Source organism: Camelus ferus, chromosome X (genome assembly GCF_009834535.1).
Source record: "Camelus ferus isolate YT-003-E chromosome X, BCGSAC_Cfer_1.0, whole genome shotgun sequence".
NCBI lineage: Eukaryota > Metazoa > Chordata > Mammalia > Artiodactyla > Camelidae > Camelus > Camelus ferus.
The window spans coordinates 84,484,932-84,495,099 of NC_045732.1; the positions used below are offsets into that span (position 1 = coordinate 84,484,932).

General features: G+C 35.8%; 1 pseudogene; it reads right to left on the reverse strand.

Annotated features, from left to right (window-relative positions):
- Positions 1 to 8,102: 8,102 nt before the first annotated feature.
- Positions 8,103 to 8,351, reverse strand: LOC116662275 (annotated as a pseudogene).
- Between the last annotated feature and the right edge of the window lie 1,817 nt (positions 8,352 to 10,168).

Here is a 10,168-nt window from a genome sequence, read left to right on the forward strand (position 1 = left end):
GGCATAAAAATAATGCAAGTTTATTCTCTTATAGTTGTGAAGGTCAGAAGTCTGAAATGGGTCTCACTGGGATAAAATCAAGGTGCTAGAAGGGCTGTGTTCCTTCTGGAGGCTCTGTGGGAGAATCCACGTCCTGTGTCTAGAGATTTCTTGCATTACTTGGCTCATGGTTCTGAATCACTCTGGCCTGTCCTTTCATCTTCATATCTCCTTCTCTGAGTCTAAATCTCCTGCCTCTCTTTTATAGGGACTCTTATGATTACATTAAGCATATCTGGATACTCAAAGATAATCTTCCTTCTCAAGATGTTTAACTTAAATCACATCTTGAAAGTCGCTTTTACTATGTAAGGTAACATAGTCACAGGTTCCAGGTAATGGGACATGGACCTATTTGGGGAAGGGGGCATTAAACTGCCTACCACAAAAACTGACATTTAACAAAATGACTTAGCAAATATCATACTGCTCTGAAGAGTCAGTGCCTTTTCCAGACCCAGGCCTGGTCTTTCATTAAAGTTCTCAGTGGGAAATTGTGGTAAAGGGCATCCTTAGGGCAGAGACACAAGGCTCTGAAAGTAATCGGGGTTTATCAGGACACTAATAAATGGGACTGAGTACATCAACCTAGGTGTCTTTAGACTGATTCACTTATTAACTCTAAGCAGTGCTAATTAGGAGATTTTTAAAGTATTCTTAGAGGTCAGGATCCTCTTCTGACTTTAGTGGTCTCTCTTTTTAAATCTCCGTATGTGCGTGTCTTTGCCAAGAGCTAGAAGAACAAGGACTGAAGCCTCTTTGTTCTCCTTATGGTTGCCTTATAAGAAAAAAGTTACATTCAAAGAAATTTTTAAACACATTTTATGCTTAAAACAGCCAAGGGCAGGCAGACAGAATCTCTACTCTGTAAATTGCACTAGAACTCCATCCATCTTTACTAGAATATACGTCCCAAGAGGCATCTGTGGCTATGATATCTGCACAGTCACAATCAGCTGCTTTCCTCAAGGTAACGCAGGGCACACACGGCACACAAGCTGGACTGTCCTTGGGTACTCTCTTCTGTCTCCCCTTTTCATTAGTTACAGTCACTTTCTGGGTCTCCTCTGCCACACTGGCACTAATTACATTCTGAGATTGGTTTAACTATTATAGAAACTGTAAAGAAAGCTCCTGTTACCAGTGGAATCTTGTTTTAGGAAATTAACTTCTACTTGACTTCTAGGACTTACATTTGATTGATTTAGTCTTTTATTTTTACCCATTCCAGACTAGTGACCACTTATGTCATGATGCCTTGCAGAATGTATATCTTCTGCTCTCTCATAAACCTTTTGACTCCAGAACACCTTTAACTATGGAATTGATGCAGTCTCTCATTTAGCATGTCTCTTAATTTCTGAGTCATGTCTCATCCTGATATTTGTCTCTTAGGTGATCCTGGTCCCCTGAGCTCCTGACTGTCTGATTGCTAAATCCTCTTTCATACAGGAATTCATACTTTTCTTCCACATCTGCCTTTCTCTTGGATTTGGCTACCCAGCATCACCAGCAATTCTAGTTCATGGACTCGGGTACCCAGTAATCCATGAATCCACTAATCACAGATGAATAGCCCGTGGACAGACTAGCTTATGTTTGGGTAGCTCAATCAAGAAGGCTGTATAGAAACCTAGACCTCTTACAATGGCCTGCAGATCCCTGCATGATCTTCCCACAGCCCAATGCCTCTCTGACCTCCTCTCTTACACATTTCCCACTTGCTTTCTGGGCTACAGCCACACTGGTCTTACACTCTGTTGACCACTTAGCAATCCAGGTGCTGCCTTTGGGCCTTTGTACTTGCTTCTCTCTGTCTAAAGGGCTTTTACTTCAGAACTTCTCATGGCCAGCTTCTTCTTATCAAGTCTCTGACCCAATACCACCTTTTCAGAGAGGTCTTCTTTGATAATCTTATTTAAAGTAATCCTACTCTCTTATTCATTTGTCTCTGTTTCATTGCAATAATTGCCAGTGAAATGTTTTATTTTCATATTTATTGTCTAATATCCACTCCCACTGGAATACAAGATCCTAGGGAAGATATTTTATATCTGTTTCTTTAACTTTTGTATTCAAGGTTACTAGATATTTAATATGTATTTGTTAAATGAGTAAGTTGATGAATGAGTTAATTAAATGGTAGTTCATAGCTCAGGATAAATTTTATGAAACTATTTTCTGTCTTATTTTTTAAATTAAATCCTCTTAAAGTCCATTAATTTACTTAGTTTGAATCCTCCTGATATTGGCTTACCTGATACTTTTTTTTGACTCTACTTGAGAATGGATAAGAGTAGTAAAAGAGAAATAGTGTCTCTACAAAATATTCATTTACTATAAAATGAGAAAGAGATAGCAAGGAAGCTTCAAATAAAAACTAAATAAATTGGCATGAATAAATTACATTATATTAAAGAAAGAAATAACAAGATCAGTACACTTTATTTGAAAACATAATTAAACTTTAAGCATAATTCAAAATATAAGTGTATGTGTCTCCTTGAGCTGCTGTAATGACATACAACAAACTGGGTGCCTTAAAACAACAAAAATTTGTTCTCTCACATTTATGGTTGCCAGAAGTCCAAAATTCAGATGTTGATAGAGTTGGTTCCTTCTGAGGATTCTGAGGGAGAATCTGTTCCATGCCATTTTCGTAGCTTCTGTGTTGCTGGCAAACCTACGCTTTCATTCTCAGCACCACATTCACCTCCTCACCTCCCTCACCTATTAAGCCTTTGCAAAGAGCTCATCTCCTTAATGAGGTCTACCAGAACACTGTCATTAATATTTCAATCTTCTGCCCTTTTTCAGCACTGCCAATCTTCCCACATTGCTCTAGTTTTTAATTCTTTTTATAGCACGTATCACCCTCAACATAGTCTATACATTATTACTATTGAGTGTTTATTATCTGCCACTTTCCATTATAATGTAAGCCCCAAGATTCCAAAAGAGCAAGGAGTCTTGTCTGTTGCATTCATTCCAAATATTTCTGGAGTAAATAAATGAATAAACTGACTTTGTAAATTGATGCAGCCTTTAGGAAGTCATTATATGGCTACATAAAATAAAATCTTTACAAATATCCCTATCCCTTGACCAAGAATTTCTACGTCTTAGGAATAATCCTAGAGAGATAACATGAAATGCGGAGAGGAATTCATATAGAGAAATTGACAACACAACTGATAATAATTGTAAAAATGTGGAAACAAATGTGTAATATTAGGCAAATGTTAAGCAAATTTTACTTGAAATGATATATAGGTACTAAAATTATTTTATTTAGAGCCTGTAATGACATAATGATATGAATGTCCTTTTAAATAAAATATCTTCTATTTAAAAGGTTAAAAATTAAAAAAAAAAAAAAAAAAAAAAAAACAAGACAAGCAATTGTATATCCAGTGGCTCCCAAATGCATCCATTCACTAAAGTTATTCACTAAAGAAGTTATTCACTATAGACGCTGGGAATATGGCAGTAAATGAAACAGACAAAATATCCTGCTCTCATGGATCTTATATTCTAGTGTAATGAAACAGTCATAAAGTAAATATGGTATAACATCAGGTGTGATAAGTGCTAAGAAGAGAACTAGTACCCTTAAGGGTAGAGAGTGATGGGTTTGAGGTGTGTTATTTCGTATGATGGACAGAGAAGGCCTCTCTGAAGAGGTGACATTGTGAGTAGTGATCAAAATAAATTCAGGGAGTGTGATACAAATTTCTAGAAGAGCAATGCAGGCTGAGGGACCAGCAAGTGCAAAGACTCTAGTGTGAGAACAAGCTTGGCAAGTTGAAGAAGACATATGGGATTAAGAAAGAAAGAAGTAAACCTCTTCATCTAGAGCAGCAAGATCAAGGTAGAAAGAGGTAGAAAAATAACTTTGGAAAGATAAGTAGTGGCCAGATCATGTACAATTTACTGAGCTATGGAAGAGAGTTTTGGATTTCATTCTAGTTGTAATGGGCATTCAATTGAGGGCTTTGTGCATAGGAGTAAAATGAATCAACTTATGATTTAAAAGGGTAACTTCATGTCTGTGATGACAATAGAAAAAAATGGTGTCAAGAGAAGCAGGAAGACTAGACTATTGTATAATACAATCAAGAAGCCATGTTGGCTTGGACAGGGTGTTAGTGGTGAACAATTAAAGTAAATAACAAGATTTGGGATATAATTTTGGAGATAGTGACAGTAGGAATTGTTGATGCTTTGGATGTACGAAGTGGGTGGGGAAAAGTAGTCTAAGTTCAATTTACCTTCGGGTCTGAGCATCTAAGTAAATAAATGTTCTATTTTTAATTAATGGAAGCAACGAGAAAGATCAGGGAAAAGCAGGTCTGCCTATTGTTGGAGGAGGGGCATTAATGGAGTTCTATTTCAGAGAATCATAAGAAACCTTTAGTCATCCAAGTGGACATGTCAAATAGGCAATTCAGTACATATACCTAGATTTAAGAAGCTACATCTGTGCTAGATTTATAAATTTGGAAGTCATCAGTGTGTAGGTAGCATTTAAAGCTGGGAGACTGGATGAGATCAGTGAAGGAGTAAATATAGGTGGAGAAGATATCTGATGGTGAAGCCTTGGTTTCCCAAACATTTTGAGTCCAGGCAGTGGAGAAGGAACCCCCAAAATACATAGAGGAATAGCTAGTAGGGTAGGAGGAAAATGAAGGGGATGAGGTATCCTGGAAGTAAAGTTTAAAAAAGTATCTTAGTCCAAGGCAATAAGACAAGTTAGGGAAACAAAAGGTATATAGATTGTAAAGGGAAAAATAGAATTCTCTTTTTGCCCCCAAGGTATGATCATTCATGTAGAAAATCCAAAAGAATCAACAAAAACCTCCTGGAACTAATCATTGATTATAGCAAGGTTGCAGGATACAAGGTTAATATACAAAAATCAATCATTTAACTATATACCATCAATGAACAAGTGGAATTTAAAATTAAAAACATAATACCATTTATATTAGCACTTGGGTATAAATCTAACAAAATATGTAAAAAAAATCTGTAAGGAAAACTACAAAAATGAAATCAAACAAGAACTTAATAAATGGAGAGATATCCTACATTCATGGATAGTAAGACTCAATGCTGTCAAGATGTCAGTTCCTCCCAACTTGAGCTACAGATTCAAAGCAATCCTAATCAAAATTTCAGCAAGTTATTTTGTGGATATTGACAAATTGATTTTAAAGTTTATATGAATAGGCAAAAGACCCACAATAGTTAATACAATACGGAAGAAGAAGAACAAAGTTAGAGGACTGACACTATCCAACTTCCAGACTTACTATAAAGCTACAGTAATCGACATAAGGTGGTATTGGTGAAAGAACAGACAAATAGGTAAGTGGAACTGAATAGACAGCTCAGAAGTAGACCCACATAAATATAGTCAACTGATCTTTGACAAAGGAGCAAAGGTAACACAATGAAACAAAGATGATCTTTTCAACAAATCCAGCCAGAACAACAGGACATCCACATGTGTAAAAATGAAAACTGGACATAGACCTTACACTCTTCATGAAAATAAACTCAAAATGGATCACAGACCTAAATGTAAAACAAAGAACTACATAATTCTTAGGAGATGATATAAGAGAAAAACCTACATGACCTTTAGGGATTGTGATAACTTTTTGGATATGACACCAAAAGTATGATCTCTGAAAGATATAATTGATAAGCTGGACTTCATTCAAATTATAAACACTTGCTTTGAAAAAGACATTGTCAAGAGCATGAGAAAACAACAGACTGGGAGAAAATATTTGTAAAAGATATATCTGATAAAGAACCATTATCCAAAACACACAAAGAGCTCTTCAAACTCAACAATAAGAAAACAATGACCCAGTTGAAAAATGGGCAAAAGACTTGAACAGACTCTTCACTGAAGAAGATATATAGATGATGAATAAATATATGAAAATATGCTCAACACCATATGTCATTAGGGAATGCAAGTTAAAACAATGAAATACGACAGCAGACCTATTAGAAGAGCCAAAACCCAAAACACTGACAACAAATGCCTGTAAGGACATGTGGAGAAATAGGACTCTCTTTCATAGATGGTGGGAATGCAAATGGTACAGCCACTTTGGAAGAGAGTCTGGCAGTTTCTTACACGACTGAACATACTCTTACCATATGATCCAATAATTATGCTCCTTGGTATTTACTCAAAAGAAATGGTAATTTATGTCCACACAAAAACCAGCACACAGATGTTTATAGCAGCTTTATTCATAATTGCCAAAAACTTGGAAGCAACCAAGATGTCCTTTAATAAGTGAATGTATGAATAAACTGTGGTAAATACAGACAGTGGAATATTGTTCAGTGCTAAAAAGAAACGAGCTATCAAGCCATGAGAAGACATGGAGGAAACTTTGAAGCATATTACTAAGCAAAAGAAGCCAATCTGAAATGGCTACATAGTGTATGATTCCAACTATATGACATTCTAGAAAAGGCAAAACTATAAAGACAGTAAAAAGTTCAGTGGTTACCAGGGACTGGGGAGGAGGAGGGATGAATAGGTGAGCACAGAGGATTTTTAGGTAGTGAAGACATTTTGCATGATACTATAATGATGGACACATGTCATTATACATTTGTCCACATCCACAGAATGAATGTAAAACACAGAATAAACCCTAACATTAACTGGATTTTGAGTGATTATGACTTGTCTTTGCAGGTCCATCATTTGTAACAAATGCATCACTCTGGTGGAGTTGTCTGTAATGGGGGAGTCTACACATGTGTGGGAACAGGGGGCATATGGGAAAGCACTGTGTCTTCCTCTCATTTTTTTCTGTAAATCTAAAACTGTTCTGATAATATAAAGTCATTTAAAAAAGAAAGCATTTTAAAGAAGAGGAAGTGATTGACTCTGTCAAATGCTGCAGTTAGCGCCAAATAAGACAGGGACTGAAAATTGACCCTTTAATTCAGCAATGGAAAGGCCACTGGATGTCCTTGATAAGAGCAGCTTTGACTGGTGATGATCATGATAGAATTGTTGAATGAGTTCAAAGGGAAATGAGAGAAGTAGAGTCAGAAAGCAGAGAAATGGGGTTATAACTTGAGGGGGTGGTAGGTTCAAGAGATGATTGTTCAAAGATGGACGATCTTACAACATGTTTCTATACTGATAAGAATGACCTGTAGAGAAGGAGAAAATACTAATTCTGAAGAAGCGGGTTCTTATTAATAATAAACCTTCCAAATAAAGGAGGTAGACTGGATTCAGTATACAAGTAGAGAGTGTTCACTTTACATAGGAATAAATATATTCCACTCATTTTAAAAGGAAGAAGGCAGAATAGATGGAAACAGATTGAGAAAAGTGGGTAGATTGGTGTCAGAGACATGTAGAAGTTCTCTCTTTTGAAAATAGCTTTATTGACATGTAATGCATATACTATAAAATAAATCTATTAATATGTACAATTCAATGTGTGTTTTTGTATAATCACAGAGTATAATCACAACCATCACTACCACATAATTTCAGAATATTTTCATTGCGCTGAAAAAAGAAAGAAGCCCATATTCATCATCAGTCATTCCCATATCCCCACTCTCTGGCCCCCGGCAATCACTAGTGTACTTTCTATCTCTATGTATTTACCTATTCCGGACATTACATATACATAAAATCATATGCATACTTTGATGGAAAATTGTTCATTTTATGCTGCCCTTTCTATTTTTTAAGTTGTCTGAGAAATAAAAAAAATGAATAGCATAACAACTGGAGAGAAATACAGTAAAATTTTGAAAGTGGTTATCTTTTTTTTAACTTTTTTTTTGGGGGGGGATAATTAAGTTTATTTCTTAATTTTAATGGAGGTACTGGGAGTTGAACCCAGGACCTCATGAATGTTGGGCATGCACTATCACTGAGCTATACCCTGCCCCGTGGTTATCTTTTTTTTTAAACAAGTTTATTCTTAAATGTACAATAGGTTCAAAGACAATACTTCATTCTAGCTATAGGTGGCAACAGATGTGATGGCACGGAATCCAGACCTGTAAACAGGAATGGAATTAGGGATCATCACTGCCTCGGGGGCAAGGAACAGCTTACTCTTGGCCAGATTTCTTAATTCCACCTGTGGCCAGCAGGCCTTTTCCAGCAGCCTTCGCTTTTAGCACCTCCAGTTTCTTCTGCTCCTCTTTCTGCTTCTGCTTGAACGCCTTATCTCATCCACCTCCTTGGCCTGCTTCTTAGGCAGCAGGGGCTGCTTCTTGCCACTTTGGCGCTCGGACATGGCTCCTGCCGCCCCTACCCCAGACCCTGCCACCGGAAGCAGACTAACGGGGTTATCTTCGCGTGATGGCTTTATGGATGACTTTCTTTTCTTCTCTATACTTTAATGTGCAATTTTAATGTTTCTATAAGGAACATGTTTTACAAAAAAAGTGAGGTTTTCTTTTTTTAAGAATCAAGAGAAGTTCAAAAATGTAAAAGGTTTAGCACATTATGAAAAAAATCCAATGAATATTTTAACTTGAGTTTGCTTTAAAACTCCATCTCCTTTTCTAAAATTCAATATACAACAGTGTCTGATTTTTTTTCTCAATCCTACTATAGATCAAAATTGAGTCTGCTTTATACACTGCTTAATTCTCTAATGTCTTGAGGTTCATTTAGAGTTAATGGTTGTCCTGTTGCTGAATGAGTACAGGCTGACTTGAGAATACACTAGTGATGGGTGACCTTCAAAAGGCTGATTTTCTGGGAAAAAAAAAAAACACCAATCCCCCCACTGGATATAAGCACTATTGAAAACATTTTAACAAAGACGTGTTGCTGCCAAAACCAAAGAAAGGTTATCAGCGGCTAGCAAACGGTATTCTGAGAGAGCTGTCATAATTATAAAATAAGCTCTCAGGTTCTGAAGTCTGGAGTAAAATAAGGTTGAACTGCAGGAAAGAAAAATTCAAGAGTTAGACTCGCCAACTGAAACAGTAGGGCACGTTGGTTACTTTATTCATTTAGTCTTGATCTTCCAGGACACAGAGACAAATCCTCATCTTTACTCACTGATCTGATCAATTAAAAAATTCCTATTGGATAACAAATAGGGAGGCATATAGTTCTCAAAGTTATTTAATTAACTGTGGCCAATAAAGACACAATCTAAGAGTTTGAGAGACAAGGGTCAGTGAAATAATCTTCAAATGAAAATTTACTCTAATCACTGGTTTGCCCATCACAGAGTGGAACGTATTTGTAGAGAGATAATTACCATCCTCAACAAAACAAATGAGATATGACCTGAGAAAAAGTTGAGGTCGATAAACTTAATTTTCAATCTCAATTAAAATGGTCCTATCATTCTCTCATTCAATGCTTTATTAAGTTTTTAAAATAATCACCCAGCTTAATATTCTTAGACAATTAAGGCTTAAAAGTTATCTTTTGGTTATCAGGGTAAGGGGGTGGGAAGGGATAAATTTGAGAGTTTGAGATTTACAAATGTTAGCCACTATATATAAAAATAGATTTTAAAAAGTTTCTTCTGTACAGCACAGGGAACTGTATAATAACCTTTAGAGAAAAATATATGAAAATGAATATATGTCTGTATATGCATGACTGGGACATTGTGCTGTACACCAGAAACTGACATATTGTAACTGACGGTACTTCAATTAAAAAATAAATTTAATTTATTAAAATTATTTATTAATTTTAATTTATTAAATATTATATATAAATAAATATAAATATTAAATATTAATTTTAATTAATTAAAAATAAATTTAATTTATTAAAAAATTATCTTTGGGTGCTAACTTCTAACGCACCACCCTCCATATAATGGAAGCATTTTCATCCATGCACTTTTCCTCAAGCCCAACTGGTTGCTAGGTTCTGATGATTAAAACTACATGATATGGCTCACAAATCTATACTCTCCATTTTATTACACCTTCTCCAGTTCAAATGCTTATCACACCTCTCTAAGAATATATCAACCAAATGATTCCCTATTTCTTCTCTTTGTCTGAAACAGTCTGTCCTATGTATTACTACTCCTGCCACAGAAGTGAGCTTATTCCCATGGAAAGCCAAATATTC